The sequence below is a fragment of the Nicotiana tomentosiformis genome, chromosome 6 (genome assembly GCF_000390325.3).
Source record: "Nicotiana tomentosiformis chromosome 6, ASM39032v3, whole genome shotgun sequence".
NCBI lineage: Eukaryota > Viridiplantae > Streptophyta > Magnoliopsida > Solanales > Solanaceae > Nicotiana > Nicotiana tomentosiformis.
The window spans coordinates 92,901,285-92,911,238 of NC_090817.1; positions in this window are offsets into that span (position 1 = coordinate 92,901,285).

Genomic DNA, 9,954 nt, shown 5'->3' on the forward strand with positions numbered 1-9,954 from the left:
AGAACTCCGCGGTAAGCCATTGCCTTTGCAAATCATTCCACAAAATCTCAAGTAACCAGCCAGGCCTCTTGTTCTTCTTTCTAGCATCCGAGAAAGCATCCGCCAATCTCTTGCGAGCTTTATGATGAAAATTTGCAGTCACTTCCGCGCTATAGCGGTCTTCCCATACACACTTGCTCTGTATTTCAAAAGTTAAATATTAGATGGAAACATCATAAATATAAATTATTAAATTGTTTAAAAGAACATTTATACCTTAAATTGATTGAAAATTTGCTCATTCAACGAGAATGGGCAATCAGTCCAAGTCGCATAAGGGCCATCATAAAGCTTTCTGATGGCATTGGTAATTATCTTCGTAGTCTTATTACCCGGCCTGAACCTGAAATTTAACAATAAAAATACATTAATATCTTAGTAAAAATGTTAAAAATCAATAGACACAAAAATAATGAATAACACTTACCCATTACCCTCAGGGACTATGATGATCCTGCCATATCGATCATAATGCACTACCTCGTCATCACCATCTGAAGCATGTGTATCAGAGGCATGTGAAGACGGTGTAGGCAGGTCAGAGCTACTGCCTCGCATGCGAAGGCCTTCAATAGATGGAGTCGATGATGAAGATGGTTGCGATCCCTGTGACTGCGACATAGCTGGATGCGACCCAAGTGGATGTGATACTGATGGTTGTGACCCGAGTGGATGTGACATGGATGGATGCAATCCATGTGGCTGTGATATGTAGGGATGTGATCCATGTGGATGTGATGTAGATGGTTGCGATGCAGATGGCTCTGAGGCAGCTGGACTGTATGTCGGACGTATAGTCCTATGGCCTTGTGATAGAAGACCCGGTGTCTGAATGAAGGTGTACAACTCGTGATGTTGTGGCAGCTCAATATAGCCGTGTGGTGGAGGATAAGACATAGGCATCTCTGAAAAGGGCGGACAAGAGGGACTATTATTTTCTACCCTCCTTTTTCCCTTCCTACCCTTTTCTCGACCCCGAGAACTAGTAGGGTCATTGTTACCTTGACCCTTGCCTGCCATATGCATAATATAATACACATTTAGATTGAAACATATAAGAAACTAAATATAAAACGAGAGTGCTTTAAAAAACCAACTTTTTAATCCTTATCGACGTATTGTAGCTCGTCCGAGAATTCTTCGTTCTCACTTATTTGAGCTTCATCAGTTGATTCTTCGTCCTCATTTTCTATAATTGTTACTTCATATATATCAACTTCTTCCAATATGCGTTCAGGATGTTCCAAATCATTTTCTAACTGATCGTCCACTATTTGGTGAACATTGGAGATATCGTTTTGATATGCAACATCTAACACATTCTCGACTTCCACCCTACCTACATGCTTAGTTTTTATTACAACCCACCAATCGGACTTATTCCGCCGTAATGGATAAGGAACATAATACACTTGCCTAACGTTATGTGCAATTATGAAAGGATCATAACGATAATACTCCCTCGTATGATTAACCTCAATTATGTTGTATTGGTGGTGTACTCTTGTACCTCTTGTTGGATTTGGGTCAAACCACTTGTATCTAAAGAGTATCAATTTCCTATATGGCCAACCTGTATATTCTAGTTGTAATATTTCTTTGACCACACCATAATAATCAATATCTCCAACTTGGTTGCCATCATCACCTTGAACCCACACCCCGTTGTTGTTGCTATTTTTATTTTTAGAGTAATCCTCCGTATGAAACTTATAACCATTCACTACGTACTTAGACATTGTTGTGACCTGAAGCCCAGGTCCCCAAGATATATCTTTCAAAAAATGATTTACTCCATTATTTGGATTATTTACCTACATAGTGGTAAAAATTCATAAGTTAGCACAACTTATGAATCATTTTTTATACATTCACTACGTATATATATATATATATATATATACTTACAAACTGTTTGAACCACGTATCAAATCTCGTATATACAGCATCATGGCCAAATTAACCCACGAAGTGACTATGACACATCAAATATTTTTAGTAGTTGCATCAATATGTAGTCACAGTAAATTTTATATTTTGATAACTAATAAATCAATACTTACTTTAGAAATGGTACAACTTCGGGACAATTTAGCAACACATGAAGTGTAGCTGATGTAATGACCCAATCGGTCATTTTAACTTTTAGAACCCCGTTCCCTAAAATAAAACTTCCTGTAGGTTCTTGTAATGATTTATGACTTGCGGGGATGGTTGGTTCGGAATTTGGAACTGTTTGGGGTGAAACCGGAACATTTGGTTCCTTAAGTTGGCCTTAAAGTGCTAAGTTTGACTTCGGTCAACATTTTTAGAAAATGACCCCGGAATAGAATTTTGATAATTTCAACAGCTCCGTATGGTGATTTTGGACTTAGGAGCGTGTTCGGAATTTTATTTGGAAGTCCGTAGTTAAATTAGGCATGAAATGGATAAAAACAAGAATTTATGTTTGAAAGTTTAACCGATGAGTTGACTTTATGATACAGGAGTCGGAGTCCAGTTCAAAAACTTTTTATAGCTTCGTTATGTAATTTATGACTTGTGGGTAAAATTTGAGGTCAGTCGGAGTTGATTTGATAGGTTCTGACATTGAATGTAAAAGTTGAAAACTCTTAGTTTCATTAAGCTTGAATTGGGGTATGATTCATGGTTTTAGCGTTGTTTGATGTGATTTAGAGGTTCGACTAAGTTTGTATGATATTTTAGGTCTTGTTGGTATATTTGATTGAGATTCCTAAGGTCTCGGGTGAGTTTCAGATGGATAACGGATCAAAAGTTGGACTTAAATAATTGTTGCTAATTGTGGGGGCTACGTACGCACGAGGTGACGAGAGTCCGTGCGTAGCTACTATTAATGCTAAAGTTCGGGTAGTTTAGGACTCAAAGCATGTATTACTTATGTAAATTGTATTCTTTGATTAATTAATATTAATTGATATATATGAATATAGTGTGAATTGTTTGATAAAGATATTAAAGGATGGAAATCTCATAGGCTTGATATCTATTTGAATCAATTAATTGTCAAAAGAAATTGTTATCCTCCCAAATTTATCTTATAATAAACATATTGTCCTTCCGGAGGCACATAAGAAAATGTCCTCCTTTCTTGTGGAGCGGGCCGAACGCCTCGGCAGGATAGATGCATCTATGAATCGCGCCGCACGTCCCTCGGCGGTGTACACGACACTCTGGATCGGGCCGTACGTCCTCGGCAAAAATCGTGCTTAATAATAATAATTACACGATACTTTAATAATTTATTTCAGCTTGAGAAGCTAATTAATAAATTGGAAAAATCCTTGGAATTTAATGAATTATTATTCTTGCTTGTTTATGGAATTAATTGTTACTCCTGTAAATGAGATTTAAATTGATAAATTAGAATTTTTCTGAATTGAAGGAATTTAATTAATATATTGAGAATTGTTACATTTGAAGGAATTTGATTATCTCTGCTGATTAAACAAATTATTGTAAATTTTGTAAATCATGCTGATTTAAATATTCTAGATATATTTCAGTTATTATTATTGACCCATAGTGAGTGTCAAAGTCGGTCATCTTGTCTCTACCACTTCGAGATTAGGCTTGATACTTACTGGGTACACGTTGTTTACGTACTCATACTACACTTGCTGCACTTTTTGTGCAGGATCTGAGACAGGTGCTAGTGGAGGACCTATCATCACATACCCACGTCATCCCGAGGCATAGTGGTGAGCTGCCTTTCTGAGCCATTCTGCAGCTACCAGTGTCTCTTCTTATATTTATATTCTGTCTATTTCATTTCAGACAGTATTTGGAATTTTGTATAATCTACTAGATGCTCATGCACTTGTGATACCGGGTCTTGGCACACACATATTGGTAGAAGTTGGTATTTTATTATTTTTTGGAATAAAAGTTTAACCAATGTACGTATGACTTATTAGTTGGCTTGCCTAGCTGTAGTGTTGGGCGCCATCACGACCTAATGTGGATGGGCTGAGGAAAAAGATCCTGGAAGAGGCACACAGTTCTCGATATTCTATTCATCCAGGTGCTACTAAGATGTATCATGACTTGAGGCAACATTATTGGTGGCGGCGAATGAAAAAGGACATAGTTGAGTATGTAGCTCGGTGTCTAAATTGCTAGAAAGTTAAATATGAGCACCAGAGGCTAGGTGGCCTACTCCAGCAGATGACCATACCAGAGTGGAAATGGGAACGAATTACTATGGATTTTGTAGTTGGGTTGCCGTGGACCTTGAGGAAATTTGATGTAGTTTGGGTGATTGTTGACAGGTTGACTAAGTCGGCACATTTTATTCTTGGTGTGACTACGTATACTTCAGAGAGGTTGGCCTAGATTTATATTTAGGAGATAGTTCGGTTGCACGGTGTGCCAATTTCCATCATATCAGATAGAGGCCCTCAGTTTACTTCACATTTCTGGAGAGCAGTACATAGTGAGTTGGGAACCCGTGTAGAGCTCAGCACAACCTTTCATCCGCACACCGATGGACAGTCAGAGAGGATAATTCAAAATTTGGAGGATATGCTCAGGGCATGTGTGATTGACTTTGGAGGTCAGTGGGATCGTTTCCTGCCTTTGGCCGAGTTTGCTAATAATAACAGTTACCAATCCAGCATCGAGATGGATCCATTTGAGGCTTTATATGGTCGGCGATGTCGTTCACCTATCGAATGATTTGAGCCAGGTGAGGCTAAGTTATATGGTACTGATTTGGTGAGGGATGCCTTGGAAAAGGTAAAGTTGATTCAGGAGCGACATCGTACAGCACAGTCCAGACAAAAGAGTTACGCGGATCACAAAGTGCGTGATATATCATTTATGGTAGGTGAAAAAGTTCTCTTGAAGGTTTCGCCGATGAAGGGAATTTTGAGATTCGGGAAGAAGGGCAAGTTGAGCCCAAGGTTTATAGGCCCATTTGAGGTGTTGAAACGAGTTGGGGAGGTTGCTTATGAACTTGCATTGTCTCCCAGCCTATCGGAAGTTCATCCGGTTTTTCACGTATCTATGCTCTGGAAGTATCATGCCGACCTATCACATGTGTTAGACTACAGCACAGTTCAGCTAGATAATAGCTTGGGTTATGAAGAGGAACCAATTGCCATTGTTGATAAATAGGTTCTCCAGTTGAGGTCCAAGAGGATTTCTGCAGTAAAAGTCCAGTGGAGGGGCCAACCAGTCGAGGAAGCGACTTGGGAGGCCGAGGAAAATATGCGGAGCAGATATCCAGACTTATTCAGCACTTCAGGTATAATTCTAAACCCATTCGAGGATGAACGTTTGTTTAAGAGGTGAAGAATGTAATGACTCAACCGGTCATTTTAACTTTTAGAACCTCGTTCCCTAAAATAAAACTTCTTGTAGGTGCTTGTAATGATTTATGACTTACGGGGATAGTTAGTTCGGAATTTGGAACTGTTTGGGGTGAAATCGGAACATTTGGTTCCTTAAGTTGGCCTTAAAGTGCTAAGTTTGACTTCGGTCAACATTTTTAGAAAACGACCCCTGAATAGAATTTTGATGATTCCAACAGCTCCGTATGGTGATTTTGGACTTAGGAGCATGTTCGGAATTTTATTTGGAAGTCCGTAGTTAAATTAGGCATGAAATGGATAAAAACAAGAATTTAAGTTTGGAAGTTTAACCGATGAGTTGAATTTTTGATACCGGAGTTGGAATCCAGTTCATAAAATGTCCATAGCTCCGTTATGTAATTTATGACTTGTGTGTAAAATTTGAGGTCAATCGGAGTTGATTTGATAGGCTCTGACATTGAATGTAGAAGTTGAAAACTCTTAGTTTCATTAAGCTTGATTGGGGTATGATTCATGGTTTTAGCGTTGTTTGATGTGATTTAGAGGTTCGACTAAGTTTGTATGATATTTTAGGACTTGTTAGTATATTTGGTTGAGGTCCTGAGGGCCTCGGGTGAGTTTCGGATGGATAACGGATCAAAAGTTATACTTAAAAATCTGCTGCAATTTTCTCTTCTGCTGCATATTCTGGGTTGTGATCGAGCCTCAGATCGAGCCCTAGATCGAACCCAGATATCAAGCCCATGATCGAGGCCTGAGTCGAAGCCAGGCACGAGGCTCAGTATCGAAGCCTCGATCGAAGCCTCGATCGAAGGCAAGGCTCGAGGGCATGATCGAAGGTAAGGCTCGAGGGCTAGGATCGAGACCCATGCTCGATGCCCTAATCGAAGGCTCAAGCTCGATGCCATGATTGAGGCTATGATCGAAGGCCCAACCTCGATGCCCTGATAGAGGCCATGACCGAAGTCCAGGCTTGAGCCTGTGATCGAAGCCCCGATCGAGGACCAGTTCCAAAGGCTGCTAGGCAGTTTTATAAAAAGAGGAGATTCGTCCCATTTGCCATTTTTGACGAAGTTAAGCTTTAGCATAGACGACTTTTGGCAGATTTTCAAGAGAAAAATATTGGGGTAAGTGATTCTAACACGGATTTGGTCTACATATACAAGTATATCATTATTTTCACAATTTAATTAGTGTTTTGAGATTGAAATTTGGAAAAGTTTAGAAATCTCATAGAAACGAAATTTTGAGATTTCGGTATCGATTCAGAGTCGGATTTGAGTGAAACTGGTATGGTTGGACTCGTAATTGAATGGGTTGTCGGATTTCATAATTTTCGTCAGATTCCGAGGTGTGGGCCCCCACGAGCGAATTTTTAATTAATTTCTAGATCTTTTCTTTAAAATGTAGTATTTTCTTATAGAATTGATTTCTACAATATTTAGTGATTGTATCGAATTATTTTGACTAGATTCGAGCCAGACGGAGTTGGATAATCGTGGAAAAGGCAAAATTGTGGATTAAATTGGAGCAAGACGAGGTAAGTTTCTTGTCTAATCTTGTGAGGGGGAAATTACCTCATAGGTGATTAAGATTAAATAATTATTGCTAATTGTGGGGGCTACGTACGCACGAAGTGACGAGAGTTCGTGCGTAGCTACTATTAATGCTAAAGTCCGGGTAGTTTAGGACTCAAAGCATGTATTACTTGTGTAAATTGTATTCTTTGATTAATTAATATTAATTGATATATATGAATATACTGTGAATTGTTTGATAAAGATATTAAAGGATGGAAATCTCATAGGCTTGATTTCTATTTGATTCAATTAATTGTCAAAAGAAATTGTTCTCCTCCCAAATTTATCTTATAATAAACATAATGTCCTTCCGGAGGCACATAAGAAAATGTCTTCCTTTCTTGTGGAGCGGGCCGAACGCCTCGGCAGGATAGATGCATCTATGGATCGCGTCGCACGTCCCTCGGCAGTGTACACGACACTCTGGATCGGGTCGTACGTCCTCGGCAGAAATCGTGCTTAATAATAATAATTACACGATACTTTAATAATTTATTTCAGCTTGAGAAGCTAATTAATAAATTGAAAAAATCCTTGGAATTTAATGAATTATTATTCTTGCTTGTTTATGGAATTAATTGTTACTCCTGTAAATGAGATTTAAATTGATAAATTAGAATTTTTCTGAATTGAAGGAATTTAATTAATATATTGAGAATTGTTACATTTGAAGGAATTTGATTATCTCTGCTGATTAAACAAATTATTGTAAATTCTGTAAATCATGCTGATTTAAATATTCTAGATATATTTCAGTTATTATTATTGACCCATAGTGAATGTCAAAGTCGGCCATCTCGTCTCTACCACTTTGAGATTAGGCTTGATACTTACTGGGTACACGTTGTTTACGTACTCATACTACACTTGCTGCACTTTTTGTGCAGGATCTGAGACAGGTGCTAGTGGAGGACCTATCATCACATACCCACGTCATCCCGAGGCATAGTGGTGAGCTGCCTTTCTGAGCCGTTCTGCAGCTACCAGTGTCTCTTATTATATTTATATTCTGTCTATTTCATTTCAGACAGTATTTAAAGTTTTGTATAATCTACTAGATGCTCATGCACTTGTGACACCGGGTCTTGGCACACACACGTTGGTAGAAGTTGGTATTTTATTATTTTCTTGGAATAAAAGTTTAACCAATGTACATATGACTTGTTAGTTGGCTTGCCTAGCTGTAGTGTTGGGCGCCATCACGACCTATAGGTGAAATTGGGTCGTGACAGCTGACTTGTACTCCATATCACTCAAACTTCTGTTTCTAACATCCTTAGAACATCGGCCTGGTTGATTGAATATGGACATTGGTGGATATAATGGATCATTCACACATTCGACCATGTGCCTATTGGGCCTATTCCTAGAACATGGCACGTTACTCTCAAAATAAAAAGAACAAAAATGTGCAGTTTCCTTTGCAAGATAGGCTTCGCATATAGATCCTTCAATCCTATTCCTCTGCTTAACAAATTGTTTGTATTTGCCAATTGTCCTACATAATGTCATGTTAGCCAAGAACATTCAAATAAAATAGAATATTACATCAAACTTATAATATTACCTCTCAAAGGGATACATCCATCTACATTGAACAGGCCCTCCAAGTCGTGCCTCGTGTACAAGGTGTATTGGAAGGTATTCCATCACATCAAAGAAACCACATGGGAATATTTTTTCCATCTTACTAGAATTTACACGAATGTTCTGATCCATCCAAAGTAGGTTTTCTTTCCTTAATGTGGTAGAACACAAGTCTTTGAGAAACAAACTTATCTCTGTGATGGGTTTCCAGATTCTTTCAGGAAAACCACAAAATGCAATAGTCACTAAGGTCTCCATGAAAACATGGCAGTCATGACTTTTCAAATGGCTCAACTCCCCTACCTCCATATCTATTCTTTTTCCAAGATTCGACGCATAACCCTCATGCATCTTCAATTTCTTAACCCAATCATAAATTTGTCGTCTTTCCTCCAAAGTGAATGTGTAACTTGCTTTGGGCTTGAACACCTTACCATTGTTTGTTGTCTGTAAGTATAATTCAGGCTGCGTGCAATATTCTTGTAAGTCCATTCTAGCCTTCGGGTTATCTTTTGTCTTACCTTTAACATCCATCATTGTGTTGAATAAATTGTCAAAATAATTCTTCTCAATATGCATGACATCAAGGTTGTGTCGGAGAAGAAAATCCTTCCAATAAGGCAACTCCCAAAATATACTCTGTTTCGTCCAATTATGATTAACACCATATCCGGGGAATCTATAAGGTGGAGCCTCAGTAACTTTACAGAAGTTCTGGACCCTCTCCCAAATTTCCTCACCTGAAAGTATCGGAGGTGGAGAATCATATTCCACTTTATTCTTTTTGAATGCATTTTTCATCCTTCTAAACTCATGATCATCAGGCAAGAATTGACGGTGACAATCAAACCATGATTGCTTTCGGCCATGTTTCAAAGTGAACGCTTTACTATTTTCCATGCAGTAAGGACAAGCTAGCTTCCCAGCAGTCATCCACCCAGACAACATTCCATACGCAGAAAAATCATTAATAGTCCACATTAAATTAGCACGCAAATTGAAATTCTGCTTGGTTGATATGTCATATGTTTCAACACCATCATACCACAATTGTTTTAGCTCATCAATCAAAGGTTGCAAATATACATCAATCAAACTTTTCGGATTACGTGGATCGGGGATAATACAATTTAAGAATATATATGGACTAGTCATACACAACTCAGGTGGTAGATTATAAGGTGTAAGAAAGACAGGCCAACATGAATATGGTGTCGCAGATATAGAAAAAGGCGTGAAGCCATCCGCACACAGACCTAACCGAATGTTCCTTGGTTCACTAGCAAAATCTGGATATGTCCTATCAAAGTGCTTCCAAGCTTCTCCATCTGAAGGATGACACATAACACCAGGTGGTCTTCTATTTTCAAAGTGCCATCTCATATGAGGAGCAAAACTCATCGACGCATATAACC